The sequence below is a fragment of the Tachypleus tridentatus genome, chromosome 10 (assembly GCF_004210375.1).
Source record: "Tachypleus tridentatus isolate NWPU-2018 chromosome 10, ASM421037v1, whole genome shotgun sequence".
Taxonomy (NCBI): Eukaryota; Metazoa; Arthropoda; class Merostomata; order Xiphosura; family Limulidae; genus Tachypleus; species Tachypleus tridentatus.
The window spans coordinates 54,950,276-54,964,773 of NC_134834.1; the positions used below are offsets into that span (position 1 = coordinate 54,950,276).

Here is a 14,498-nt window from a genome sequence, read left to right on the forward strand (position 1 = left end):
CCGCCAACACTTAAGCTACTCTTTTAAAAGCGAATAGTGGGATTGACCGTCACATTATAACGCCTCCCACAGCTGAAAGGGCGACCATGTTTGGTGCGACGTGGATTCGAACCTGCGACCCTCGGATTACGAGTCGAACGCCTTAAGCCACCTGGCCATGCCGGGCCAATTTACTATTTCCAGGAAGAAGAATGAACAGTATTTCCGTCTTCTGGTGGGACTGCGGTGATTCTTGGGACTTACAACGCTAAATTTAAATGTTCTATTCATTCCGCTAGGTAGAGACAGCAGATAGCCTGATGTGGCTTTGTTATAAGAAATCACACACCTGCACTGTTATTTCCCTCTGACATCAAGTATCTTTTCCCCTCAGTACCAAAGAACACCAGGCCGACTTGCTTACAGTACACAAAACATGTAACTACACGGTATTAAATATTATTTGTCTCTATAATTTATCGGTGTAGTTTATGTACAGATATACGGATTAATATAGGTAGATATTTATCCAGAAGGAAAACCCACCACAGTAAGGGTTCGCAACAATAAGGGTCGAGTTTCCTTATTATGGTTACAATATATATATATATATATATACACCATTTTAAATTAAATGAAAATAATATCATTAATTTACATACTTATTTATGTCTATTTGTTTTCGAATTTCATTGTACGTATGTATGTATATATATATAATGATTGGGTATTTAACTAGTATTTACTGTACAGAAGCATCTCTGACTACCAATTCTAAGTTTATTTGTTTTATACTCATATAATTAAATGGAACTATAAAGTAAACCCCTTGTTTTAGGTTCAAAGACGTCTGTTTTTATAGTCGATTCTATAAAAGTAAATACATTAACCAATAGCCCTCGTAATGTAACGTATCAAAATTAAAGAAGGCTTTATGTACATAAAATCGTCTGTGTAGTGAAGTCCAGAACAAATAAACAAATATAATAATACTATTACAACTCAGCTTGAAAATAAATTTTATTGAACACAAAATGCGTAATAAAAACAATACAATAGTAAAATACAATATGCGCTTTCTAGTGAAGCAAGGTGAATATCCAATCAAAACACAAGGGTGCCTTTTACCTCTCTTTTCTTAATGATTGATTGCTTTGTTGAACATTAACTATGAGGTTCTTTTATTTTAAAACTGTTGGATAGATTAACGCTGAAAAACCATTCTAAAACAACACAATAACAAATACTTTTATTTTCCAGAGACTATTGATATTTCTTCGCCTTACCAAATATCTGTTTGATTAATCTTTCTGTTGAGTAAAGTTTTTTAGCGGTTTGGGATTTCTAAAGTCAAGTGTTTGTATAAACTTTGCTTTTCATTTAGTCGCTTTATAATTCGGCCTTTTCCATTTCTCCATTAACACAAACCTCTGCACCAAGCCATCTTGTCATATAGTGTGTATTTTTTACAACAAAGCCGTATCAGGCTATCTGCTCTATCCAACGAAATGAATCGAACAGCTGACTTTAGCAGTCTAAATCTGTAGACTCACCACTGTACCAGCGGGAGTGTGTAGTCATATCGACAGGCTCAACTCAACAGTGAGTACATCTATCTAAATATACTGTTCTTACTTTTCTGTTCGGCCAACTTAAGAAACCTAAGTTAGACCTAAATCGAGTGTTTAGCCAATAATCCACAATAATCTTTACAATAAATGTACAACAATAAATTAAAATTAATAAAACTAAATTATACTCGTGATAAGGTATTAGTACCAGACCTATTATATTTTTAACACAACATTCATTGTGTAGTACTTAGGGATTTTCAAAAATTACAAGAGTATAATAACAGGATTATAACTATTACTATATTTGAAGTATCCACTGCTGACGACACGTTTTGCTCAATTTAAAGTAGTCAGAACACTAATTATATATGCCATTTGTTACAACAACAAGTGTTATAGTGCTAACTCTTTTACAAGTTGGTTAATCATGACATTACTTGTCATTGTAAATTAGACAAATACCTAGTATCAATTATAAATTGGTAAGCTAACAGTGAATCAATCATTTTTGTTCTCAGTAGTACGGTGTCACGTATTATATATAATTCATCCCGAACTAGTCTTCGATTTATTATGGTTTGGTTTGTTTTGAATTTCGTGCAAAGCTACACAAGGGCTATCTGCGCTAGCCGTCCCTAATTTAGCAGTGTAAGACTAGAGGGAAGACAGCTAGTCATTACCACCCACCGCCAAATTTTTGGGCTATTCTTTTACCAACGAATAATGAAATTGACCGTCATATTTTAGAGCTCTCCTGGCTGATAGGGCGAACGTGTTTGATGTAATGGGGATTCGAACCCGCGACCCTCGGCTTACGAAACGAGTGCCTTAACCACCTGGCCATGCCGGCAATTAAAATACATAACTGTTACACTTTTTAAAAAAATTATATCAACCATTCAATGAATTTTGAGGTTACATATCAAAGTTTTGCTATGGCACATGCTCTGTAACGTCGAGGTTTGGGAACGAGTCTCTCCAATCAGATTAGTTATTCAGTAAAATTCGACGGTCAAAATACCAAAATTTTAGAAAATGCAACGAAAGTCAAGAAACAAATGTTAACTTTCGTAGAACTGTGCGGCATGTGGTGTTTGTTACCAAAGGAATCTTGGTAACAAGAAACTCCATATTGTTATCAAATGCTGTGCTGTTAATTAAAACGTTTGCTCAATAGTGCACTATTTGCTTCACAAAATGCAAAAACATTTGTTAACAAAATTTTTTTGCCTTGAGTTGTTATTTATCTTTGTATTATTTTTAATTTAGCTCGAGTTTTACGGAGTTTTTATCATTTGCAGTTGAGAATTTTAAAATCTAAATGGAAACAATAAGTAAGCATTAACATTTATCGAATAGCAAAGAGTGCATTTGTACTGAATGCAAAGCTATTCGGTAAAATATGAGTCTTGCACTCCCTTATCATTTATCTTTTTCTTCTTATTTATCCTCCAACAAACATTATACAGAATAACTTTTCAATCAGAGTTCACGATTTCAAAGACTTTAACAATAATCAAGAAATAATGTTAAACGTTGCTTAGTCGTGAGTTGTTTGTGTTACTGAATCAAAAGCAAAACAGTTTAACAAAAGGATAACTTCTACTTATTTATCGTGTTACGTACTAACGACACGACGTAAACTTTTAGTCACATCAGATGGACGTTAAAATCTTCAATAAGATGAGAATAGTAAAGCTAAGACTTTGATAGACTGTACTAATTGTTATTATGGCTAGCAGACAGGACATCACTGCTACTATCGGCCAAGTAATATTTTAATTTGAAGGGTGAAAGCTAAAAAGAAATGTATAGTTATTTATGTCTTTAGTGAATGTAAGTTATAGGATTCATTGCCACAAAACATCTGTTTTAACACTGATTACTTATAATAAATAGAGTAAAGTGTGCGGATTTACTATCATATATCTGTTTTAACATTGATATTTGATGTTGAACGTTGAATTAGAGGCTTTGATATATCTTAATCTAAATAATGTGCTTTGTTTTTGTCAATAGAGTTTTTTTTTTTTTTCCAGATTTGTTTAGCCGCCGAAGAAACTTTGATAATTAAATAAAATATTATAAACAGCATAATTTCGATATGTGTAGGGAAGGCATTTTTATTACATTGATATTGTCCAGCACTTTACTGGGAAATATGAGAATGAAATCAAATACACTTACGTATATATATTTATACACACGCGCAAATAGGGTCCAAGACAACTCGCCGCCAGGATTTCGCTGTGAGCGTTTTGGTTACAAAAATTGTCCATTTCCCAGGCAAACATATGTATGGGTAAATAAATGTATACTGTGTACATAAATATATATACGTACACCTACATTTTTACTTTCGAATATTATATCTGTCCTCAACTTCATTGTCCTCCTTTCGGTACTCTGGTATCTGATAACCCTAACCCTATACACGTACGACTTATGTGTAAAGCTTTGCTAGTAAGATTTCTTATCTGTTAAATTTCAAGTTGAGTTAAATACAAATCTGCAGTTCACTTCTTTCCATTAAGTATTTATAGGTTTATTGACTAAATTTTACGAAAGTGTTCTTTAGTAAAAACACTTGGCCTCTATGAGTTTTTTAAGCGCAAAACAGTGACAATTTTTAACAATCTTATAGAAACATTTGTGGATAATTTACTAGACTTATTAAAAACTTTAAATGATTACTGAAAAGTTCCGTTTTTATTTTATTAACAGCAATATTAATGTTAAGAGTACTAACATTAAAGTTTCTTTGTTTCAGCCTTAAAACCTTTAATTTACTCTTTACGATCAGTATATTTTTTACGATAATTAACGGATTAATACCGATTCTCTCTTTCATAATATATTGCAGTACTTGTGAAATGTCTTTTACCGATGCGCTTAAGACCATTATATACTGATATTGATCAGTCCTTTGTTTGGAGGGAATATTTATAACTTTCGTACCATTCGTTATTGAGATAAAACACCTGATTTCAACACATCTTTCTTCACGTATTGTTTACTTGTTCTAAAAATAACCATGAACATGATTCACAGCACTTGTAAGGATTACTGCTGATAAAACTGGTAGGTTTTTCTTCGCGTCTCTGCTAAAAGATTGTATTTAAAAGTGGCTAGAAAAAAAAATGTCATGCTGACTACACAGTGTGCACCACCGAAGTCTACGTAAGTATACGGATTTACAATGTCAAAATCAGGGGTTCGACTGACGGTAGACACAACAGATAGTCCGATGTGGTTTCGAGATGAGAAAACATACATCCAACACCAGGCTAAAGCATTTGAATAACCAAATAGCTTTAAAGATTGAGGAAACTTTGTTGAAAAGGAGTAATATTTTTCTCAAAAAATGACCTGAGGAAATTTCGAAATCTGCTGGAAGAGAAAAATGACCCTCACCGACCTAGCTACGCAGAATGGTGACCCACTCTATTGTTTTGTGGGCAGAAATGTACCAAACCTTCTCTAAAAATGTAAATAATTAACAATTACACACTAAAGTTCACTCAGCTAATTTGTAAAGACAAGTTTTAAACCAGTTGTTTTCTCCAGTTGAATATTTCTGGTAAAAATAACACTCTACATGTATCTCTGGATTTCGAAAGAAGTACATTTTTTCATCTCACAAGCTACAACCATCTCTACGGCTAATGAATGCAACATCTTCAATATTGATTCACCACACATCTTAATTAAAACGACATCAAATCACAACTGACATTACTGACATATTTTCTGACTTTGTTTTCTTACACATAGCAATACTAAGGCTAAAAATCCTAAAAGGTTCAGATACAAAGTGATACATGACATTTTTATAAATTATTTCATCAACAGTTTCGAAGAAACAAACTGCTGTCTAGTAATTACATCAGTTAATACATAAACAAACTATAAATAATATTTTGATAAAAAACAAATAAAATAAACTTGTTTACATGTAGAAACCACAAAATTCAATTAATACTATCATAAAATGAAACCATGGAAACTAACAGTAGCTTAATCTTTACAAGGAACAAGATGTATGAAAAAAATTATTCTATTTCGGAAATGTGATAGGAAACAAGTATTATTAATTATGTCTAATATCCATAGAAATATTTGAAACAAACACCCAACATACAGTACAATAAGATAAATAAAAAATTAGGAATTTATAAAACCTGCAAATATGAATCGTATAAAAAATAAGTTAATAAGGCTGGGTATACTGCAGATGTAAGTTGTTCCAGCTACAAATCCCTATTTTGATAACATGCTGTTACCTAGAATTACATGTGTTGGGGTCAAAATGGAGATTTGTAGTTTCAATAAATAATGTCTACAATATCTTCTGCCTTGTTTCTTTACCTTTTTGTGCAATCCATATTTGCGGGTTTTTAAATTCCTAATTTTTTTATTTATCTTATTTGCTCGCTTATTAAACTCAACTCTGGCCAAGGATTACTTGATATGTTAGTTAATTTTTATACATTATAATTATAATGAACATAGTTAGTGACTATCTGATACAGTTCATGATGATTTATTGTAGTTATCGTCCATTTAATCGCATTAGTTCGAGATGTAAAATGTTAAACTGCACCTGGAAAGTGTCATAGAGAGTGATTTGAGAACATAGTGAGGATTTATAGTTTCTATGTAGCTAAATTATCTTTATACAATGCACAGCAATGGGCAAATGTATGTCTAGACTATGACAGAATCCCTACTAAGCAGGAAAAACAACTACCTGTTTTTAAAATAATTATTTTAAGCATGTGTGTGATAAAATTTAATATTATGTGTACTAATTTTTTTTTTACTCCATGACTTCATACATAATATAGGGTTATCTTCCTAAAATCACCGGCTCCACTGAAAGATTATATTTAAAAGTGGTTAGAGGGACGGACGTCGTGCTGACAACACAACATACACCATGAAGCCCTCCTCGGTGGATGCAGCAGATTTGGCTTTGCTAAAAGAAAACATACATACGCACCACCAGAGCTAATGTAGTTGAATAGCCCATCTAGTTTTGAATATGGACTAAAATGTTAAGAGAGCAATCTTTTTCTCGGGAAAATAGACCGAGAGGATATATTTCAACGTTTTTTTGTTTTATCTTCAAAACCTTTAATTTCCTCCTTACAGTCAGTAAATTTGTTAATCATAATTAACAGATATTAACACAGATTATTTCTTTCGTAAGTAACAGCCGTCATGTACTGATACTGACAAGTCCTTCATTTGGAAGAAATAAATTATTTAGTAATTACATCAAATAGTACATAAACAGCCTATATTGGATATTTTTATAAATACAGAACTAAAATAAACTATATAAATAACGATACATTACTTGTAGATAATAAAGCAAAGTTGGTAAGCAGGTTGCAACAACGTAATCAGATCTTTCATTCCCATGCCATGGATCCCATTAAAAATATACAAAAGTTTAGAGATTATCGAAAACATTCCTAAGAATTATAAAAAGAGAGCTAAAATCCTATTAAACTTAATACATTCTAGTGGGGATATATCATGGAATGATCGAGGATATTTAACGATTTGTGGAAGATCTATCCTGAACAGTGACACAACTGACTTGATCAACGACGTACTAAGAAAATGAAAGAATTTTAACCCTACTGGATTGAAGTAATTATCAGATATTAACATTAGGCTCCCTGAAGACACCAGCTATATAATGTTGAAAGCACTGAGTAAGTACATGTTACAGTCATTTAATGTTCGTCTATTAACGACCAGTAATTTCTGTTTTACCCTCTACTTAAGCATTTCAAAGGAACACCAGATATTCTGTAAGTAAGCCAACTTCAAGGGGTAGTGATAATATCGTTTACACTAGAATTATGATGTTTTTAGCTTATGTAAAATATAGAAAAAACAAGTCGATTTTTCAATATGTCTACGACCTTCGCAGTACCTTATTTAGTATTCTACAGAAGGTTTGGATCTAATATACCAATTCGTCTTTGTTATAGGCTGGTAAGAAAATAATAACAATAAGAAGAAATACAAACGTTTTGAGCGGATTTCCCTTTCCTTCTATATCTAACATACGTGAGCCTTTTGTGCATTTCTACTTACGTACAACCATGGCAGTGAACAGTAAAAGAGTTAAAGTGTTGTTTTAACTGAATCTTTACTGTTTAAAGTGCTCTTTGCCAGAACTTTTTATTAAGGTTTTTGTGACACTCCTTGCTATCCCTATTATGAGGCCTGGCATGGCCAGGTGATTACGGCGATCAACTCGCAATCTGCTGGTCGTGGGTTCGAACCCCGTCCACCAAACATACTCGCTCTCTCGACCGTCGGGACGTTATAAATTTCGATAGATCCAATTATTCGTCTGTAAAATAGTACCCCTAGTGTTGGCGGTGGGTAGTGATAACTAGCTGCCTTCTCTCTAGTCTTTCACTGCTGAATTAGGGGTAGCTTGTGCAGATAGCCCTTGTGTAGGTTTGTGCAAAATTTAAAGAAAGTCAAACCTACTATAAACCAATTGTGGTTCATGATTATACATGATACTTATAGAAATATTTGAAACAAAGAAAAAAAAAGTATTACCAATCATACGTAATATCTATAGAAATATCTGAAACAAAGACTCAACAAGTATTACTAGTTATACCGAGTACTGACAGACATCAGCACTACCAGTTGTACATAATACTTATAGAAATCTCTGAAACAAAGAACAAGAAGCTACAAAATTACACTACTTGGAAAAAACGTTTCGCAGTGTAAAATGCCACATGAAGGATATGTGGAAATATAAGTTTCACTCTGAATTAAAACAATAATCAAGATAAATTTATATTTTTATATTGCGATAGCCCATAACATATACCTACAGGTAAACATTATAAGTAGATTTTGTGTTTAAGTTGTTGTTGATTTGTGTATATCACTTAAAATAAAAATTCGTATAGCGTAATCCTTATAAGCTTTGAAATATTCACTTTTATATGCTAGGCTTTAAAAATCAAATGTCACTAAAACTCCTGTTTTTTGTCCTAAATATTCCATTTCCTTCTTGGGTATTCATAATATGGAGAATAATATTGTTTTTGTGTATTGTATCTTGAAACATGTTTTGTTTTTGTTTTTACCATGCACAAAATGGTGACCTTTTCCCTTTTTCTACAGTGCATAAAATAGGGAATTATTCATTTCACTCCTAAGTGTAAAGTACAATAAGAGTTGATAATAACTTAATAGCCAATTGTTAATTTAATAACTTTAAACATATCTATTCAAGTTTTATAATTAAACTCCGGGGCCTAGCATGGCCAAGTGTATTAAGGAGTTCGACTCGTAATCCAAGGGTCGCGGGTTCTAATCCCGGTCACACCAAACATACTCGCCCTCCCAGCCGTAGGGGCGTTATAATGTTTCCGTCAATCCCCCTATTCGTTGGTAAAAGAGTAGCCCAAGAGTTGGCGATGGGTGGTGATGACTAGCTGCCTTCCATCTAGTCTTACACTACTAAATTAGGGACAGCTAGCGCAGATGGGCCTCGAGTAACTTTGCGCGAAATTAAAAAAAACAAAACAAATTAAACTCCGAGTTTTATAATAGCCTATTTTTTTTCCACACAGAATTCCCGCATGACGCTCGTTTTCGATATCACCAGTTAGTTTTTTCTCGTTTCCAGCACTACCTTTAACAAAATACTATAATTACTTTGACAGCAAAGGTGATTTTTTGCGGTTTTAAGAAATTCTTCCTTTTTTACAGATATCATCCGTGTCCGGGAGGGATATTGATATCAAACAATTTACAGGCGAATAATATGCTACTATATAAACAAAGTGGGGCTCTAAAAATATTTTGTTTATTTTAGAGCAAAGCTACAGTGAGTTACCTGCCATTGCCACCGCGAGGAACCAAGCCTTGGACTTTAACGGAGCAAGTTCGTAAATTTACCGCGGACCAAATATGTCAAATTATAATTACTATTGCATAAGGTGTTGAGGGTAAAATAAATGAAACTAGTTAATTAGCTTATGTTAATCAGGCGTAATAAGCGATGTGAATAAAACAACACAATTATTTATTATAATTCTACACATTCTTTCAGTTATTGTAGAGCATTAGGTAAGTCTATCACTCTGAAACAGGTCAAAAACTAGTTAGTTAAGTTTGTTTTTTGGAATTTCACACAAAGCTACTGAGGGCTATCTGCGCTAGCCGTCCCTAATTTTGTAGTGTAAGACTAGAGGGAAGACAGCTTGTCATCACAACTCACCCCCAGCTCTTGGGCTACTCTTTTACTAACGCAGAGTGGGATTGACCGTCACATTATAACGCCTTCACGGCTGAAAGGGCAAGAATGTTTGGTGTGACGAGGATTCGAACCCGCAACCCTCAGATTACAAGTCGAATGCCTTAACCCACCTGACCATGCCGGGATAACTAGTTAAGTCGTTAGGATACATACATGTTACACAAACCAGTAATATAACAATTTTCAACAAACTGTGTGGTTGTTTTGACAATTGATGAGCAATTGCATGGTTAATTTGTTTCTCCTAAGGAGATTGATAACAGTAATTCATATGTGCTGGTCATTTTTTACTGCTTCGTCATCTTGACTGAAGCTTACCTGTACAATCCATTATTGATAATTTTGATGAATAATAGATATTACGATTCCGAGCACCTGGAGAAATTCACGCAGATCAAAAAAATAATCTTCAACAACCAGTTGTTTGAAGAGAAGTACTGAGTGCTGGATGTGGTGAAGAAATTCACTTCACCATGACATTCATAATGTTACTATTTGTTGAAAAGGTTAAAAAGCATGTAAAACATATTGTTACAAAATCTGTAAAACTGTCTGAATTAACTAGAGTAAATATATTTCATGCGTCTTGCTGATACATTGAGCAACAGAGCAACAATTGATTGGACGTTCATTAAATTTGCTGGTGTGCAGCTGTGAAACAGTTCTCTGTGAATGTAATGTATGCCCTCCTTTCAAGAGCACGCGTGCGTCAGCGTCTGGAAGAATACATAGAAAGTTTAAGATTTGCATTAGTTGTTGCATATGGATATGTGAATCAACAGATGGTGAAAAACAGCCGTATTTAAAACAATGTTATAAAAAGATAGCAGAGAAATGAAAGATTAAGCTTAGCTGGATTTACTTACACTTCGACCAATCAAACTTTAAATTGCAGTCGTCACATCATGTGCAAAAAATCAAATTGATTAACAAATAAAATTACTTGTCGGTAATGTACCTGGCTGAACCAGAAATCAGATGTTGAAGAAACTGGTGAGTGAGATTTCAATGAAAACATCCTACAATCTGTCATATGATCTTGGCCCAGATAATGTTAAGCAAAATTTTGAAAGTACAATGATTGTTGAAGACGATTCAGAAAATAAGAAGCCAATAGCAGAACCGCTCAAATGTTTGTTCTGTGTTATGGCGTCAATGTCAACCTTAACATTAATAAAGCTGATACCTGCAAGATACAAATGTCAAAGGAAAATCAAGACCCTTCACGTTTGAGCTATTAAATACAATTTTATGCTAAAATGTTTATAAAATAGTTTATGTTAGTCAATCAGTTACAGCAATTAGGATATTTAGAAAATATCAAAAAACGTGGAGGTCCTTACTTTCTGACGTGCCTAATGGAGTGATACAATATTTTCTTCTTGCAGACGACCTAAATTCTACTAAGTCATTAAAGCTAGGACTACTTTGGTTGATTGAGTGTAACATCTAGTAATTATTGTGACAATTGATCGACATGAATTTTAAAATATCCATTTGCTGAAACGACTTTGCAATCCCTGTATTGTGAGAACTCAGTTTTTTATTGCATTCTTGAGCCTTCTTGTTTGCATATGTATGTTGCATTTACATATTAAAGACAAACCTTCTTTAAGGTAGATCTGTATCATTCTTCTTAGCGTACAATAAATAAGTTGGCTACTGGATTTTGTCAGAGTAATACTTCTCTCATGTTGCCATCTGTAATGGGTTTTCCGACTTCATATGGTGGTTCTGTCGTGGATGAAATGGTGTGTGTGTGTTTTTTATTATAGCAAAGCCACATCGGAGTATCTGCTGAGTCACCCGAGGGGAATCGAATTCCTGATTTTAGCATTGTAAGTCCGTAGACATACCGCTGTACTAGCGGGGAACGGATGGAATGGATATAGGTGTTAGAACTTAATTATGATGTTAAATGTATTTTTGCTGTGGTTCCTCCTGCTTGCCCTATATCTTGTGTTTGTATATTAATAAACACTATAATTGCTGATGAGTTATGATTCGGGTTGCAACAATTAGAATGGAAGGCTTCATTTTTGCCTGTAATATTGTTGTTTTCGAACAAATGGCACGGCTACAGGTATTGATAGTTGGTTAGGATAATGAACTATGTCTAGCATTAATTTCTGTAATATCTCATTGTTGATCTCATATACTGTAGGTTTAGCCATTGTGTAATATATGATATAATAGATACTACGCCCCGGATAAAACAAGAAGCATTTGTGCTTTTCTTGGTCTGTGGCGAGCAGAGCACGAGTAGCCTTTTGTACTTCAAAATGAACAATAAATTTACTTTTTAAAAACTGTGGCAACAGAAACATATTAGACCGAAACTATGATTTTGTAAAATACGCAAATGATGTCTTTCAGAAGAGGTATGTTATACAAACAGTGGGAAATTGGAAAACTACTCAAAAAAAAAAAAAAAAGGGAAATGTAATTTTAGACTATGAAAAAGTTATCAAAATAGTAAAAATCTGTTTTTTTATTTATTTCCTTGTATGGATGAGAGGGCGTATTAATTGATTAGTTTTATGTAATCGATTAATGAACAAGTCAATAAATTGAATAGCAAATACTATTAATAATGGAGTTGGGCGATGGATCGATACAATCGATTATCTATGAGTACTAATTAATGTCACGAAAATAATCAACTAATCCAAGTTAGTGTGATTTCAATTACACCAACTAACCAAATAATCGAAATATCGTTATTATGATTCTGGTTCTTATTTTCGATTAATTTAAGATTTTCCGCTTAATCTATTAGTGTCATGACTTACAATAATAATCAATTAATTGTAATTTCTATTTTCAGTTACTACTGTTTTAAGATATTACACTATCCTAATTATTTTAAATATTAACTATTACCTCCGTTCTGGATTTGCAATCCTAAATGTGAGGCTGTGACAGTTGATTGTGCTTACATCTAGTGTTTCCATGTTCTCTACCCAAGGTGTATTATATTATTTTTGTAGCTTTCGTTCACAATATTGATGACAATACTTAACATATCAAATGTCGTTATTTTGTACTTCCGTTTATTGTTGTTTGATTGATTGAAATTAAGTACAAAGCTACATCTACACTCTGCTCACCACGGGTATCGAAACCTGATTTTTAACGGTGTGAGTCCGCAGACTGTGCCAACAGGAGAGCTGTTTATTGTTGACCATGATAATGTTATTATAAATAAAATTTTGAATTGTTAACTTAATATATAAATACTTATCTCAGAACTTACCAATTGCGCTGCTAGAGGATACTACATAACCACAAGTTATGCTGTTTACGAAAACATTTTATAAAATACTGACTTACATTCAAATGTAGTAATACCTGCTGTATATATTTTTTCTAGCACGTTATTGGTCATAATAAATCTGTTTGTTTTTTTTCAACAGCAAACACACATCGGGCTGTCTACTGTGTCCGTCGAGAGGAATCGAACAGCTCATGGTAGCATTATAAATCCCAAGATTTGCCACTGTCCCACTGGGGGACAACAATGAATGAAACGTAAAGACATTTTTCAAAAGCTCAAAGTTTCTTTATTTTAGAAACCATACAAAACATATAGGGGCCCGACATGGCCAGGTGGTTAAGGCACTCGACTTGTAATCCGAGGGTCGCAGGTTCGAAACCCCGTCACACCAAACATGCTCGCCCTTCCAGCCATGGGGGCGTTATAATGTGACGGTCAATCCCACTATTCGTTGGTAAAAGAGTAGCCCAAGAGTTGGCGGTGGTTGGTGATGACTAGCTGCCTTTCCTATAGTCTTGCATTGCTAAATTAGGGAGCAGATATCTCTCGTGTAGCTTTGTGCGAATTAAAAAACAAAACGTATCATGTACTTAAACCTGTACTGTTTGTGTGTCTTTTCTGTTTCTTTTTGTATACTTTCTTCTCTTCCCTCATTGTCACTATTATCATTTAATGCTTATGTAACTTTTTATTTTAATAATTATTCTGCACAATAATTTTGAAATTCTTAAATTATCAGTAAAGAGAGCATTACGTCACTTCAGTTTGTTCAAGAAATATTTAACTTAAAATACAAGCAAATTAGAACTAGAATATTAATTTCTTAACAAAAACAAGGGGAATGAACAGTAGTTTTAAAGCTGGTTACGGAACATCAGCCACACCTAATTCCCCACTGAAACCGTCACTCCACAACAGCGATTTTAATTTGTAAAGATAGATTAACTTATGGTAGCTGTCATCTGCTAGACGAAGGTCTGGAAACCATTGTTAAGTGTCTGCGAGTCTCTTAAGCAGTCTGTTAAACCAGTGCATTAAATATATAGTGAGAGAACTAAATATCGAAACACCCAAACAGAACTCGTACAGGAGTCACAAACGATGATTAATGTGAAGTAGACGGTGAATTTGTTAATAATAAAATACTCATGAAATCTGAGTGTATGTAAATATGTGCCATTCTTAGGGTACCATCAGTTTCTTCACTCTTGATATCGTCGTCTGAGATGCTGCAGTTATCTTTTGTTGCAGGTATAGATTGACTATAATGTCAACCTTCACTTCATGTCAAACAAACTGTCATTAACTGTAGACAAATAATTTGAATATGTGTTCATGTGTAAACAGCACA

At 33.6% G+C, this 14,498-nt stretch overlaps 1 long non-coding RNA gene across 1 annotated transcript; it reads left to right on the plus strand.

Annotated features, from left to right (window-relative positions):
* Positions 1-1,477: 1,477 nt before the first annotated feature.
* Positions 1,478-14,328, plus strand: LOC143228073 (uncharacterized). The gene is made up of 3 exons (XR_013015173.1): positions 1,478-1,581; positions 7,086-7,279; positions 13,287-14,328. It is a non-coding gene; the product is annotated as an uncharacterized LOC143228073 (long non-coding RNA).
* Positions 14,329-14,498: the final 170 nt, after the last annotated feature.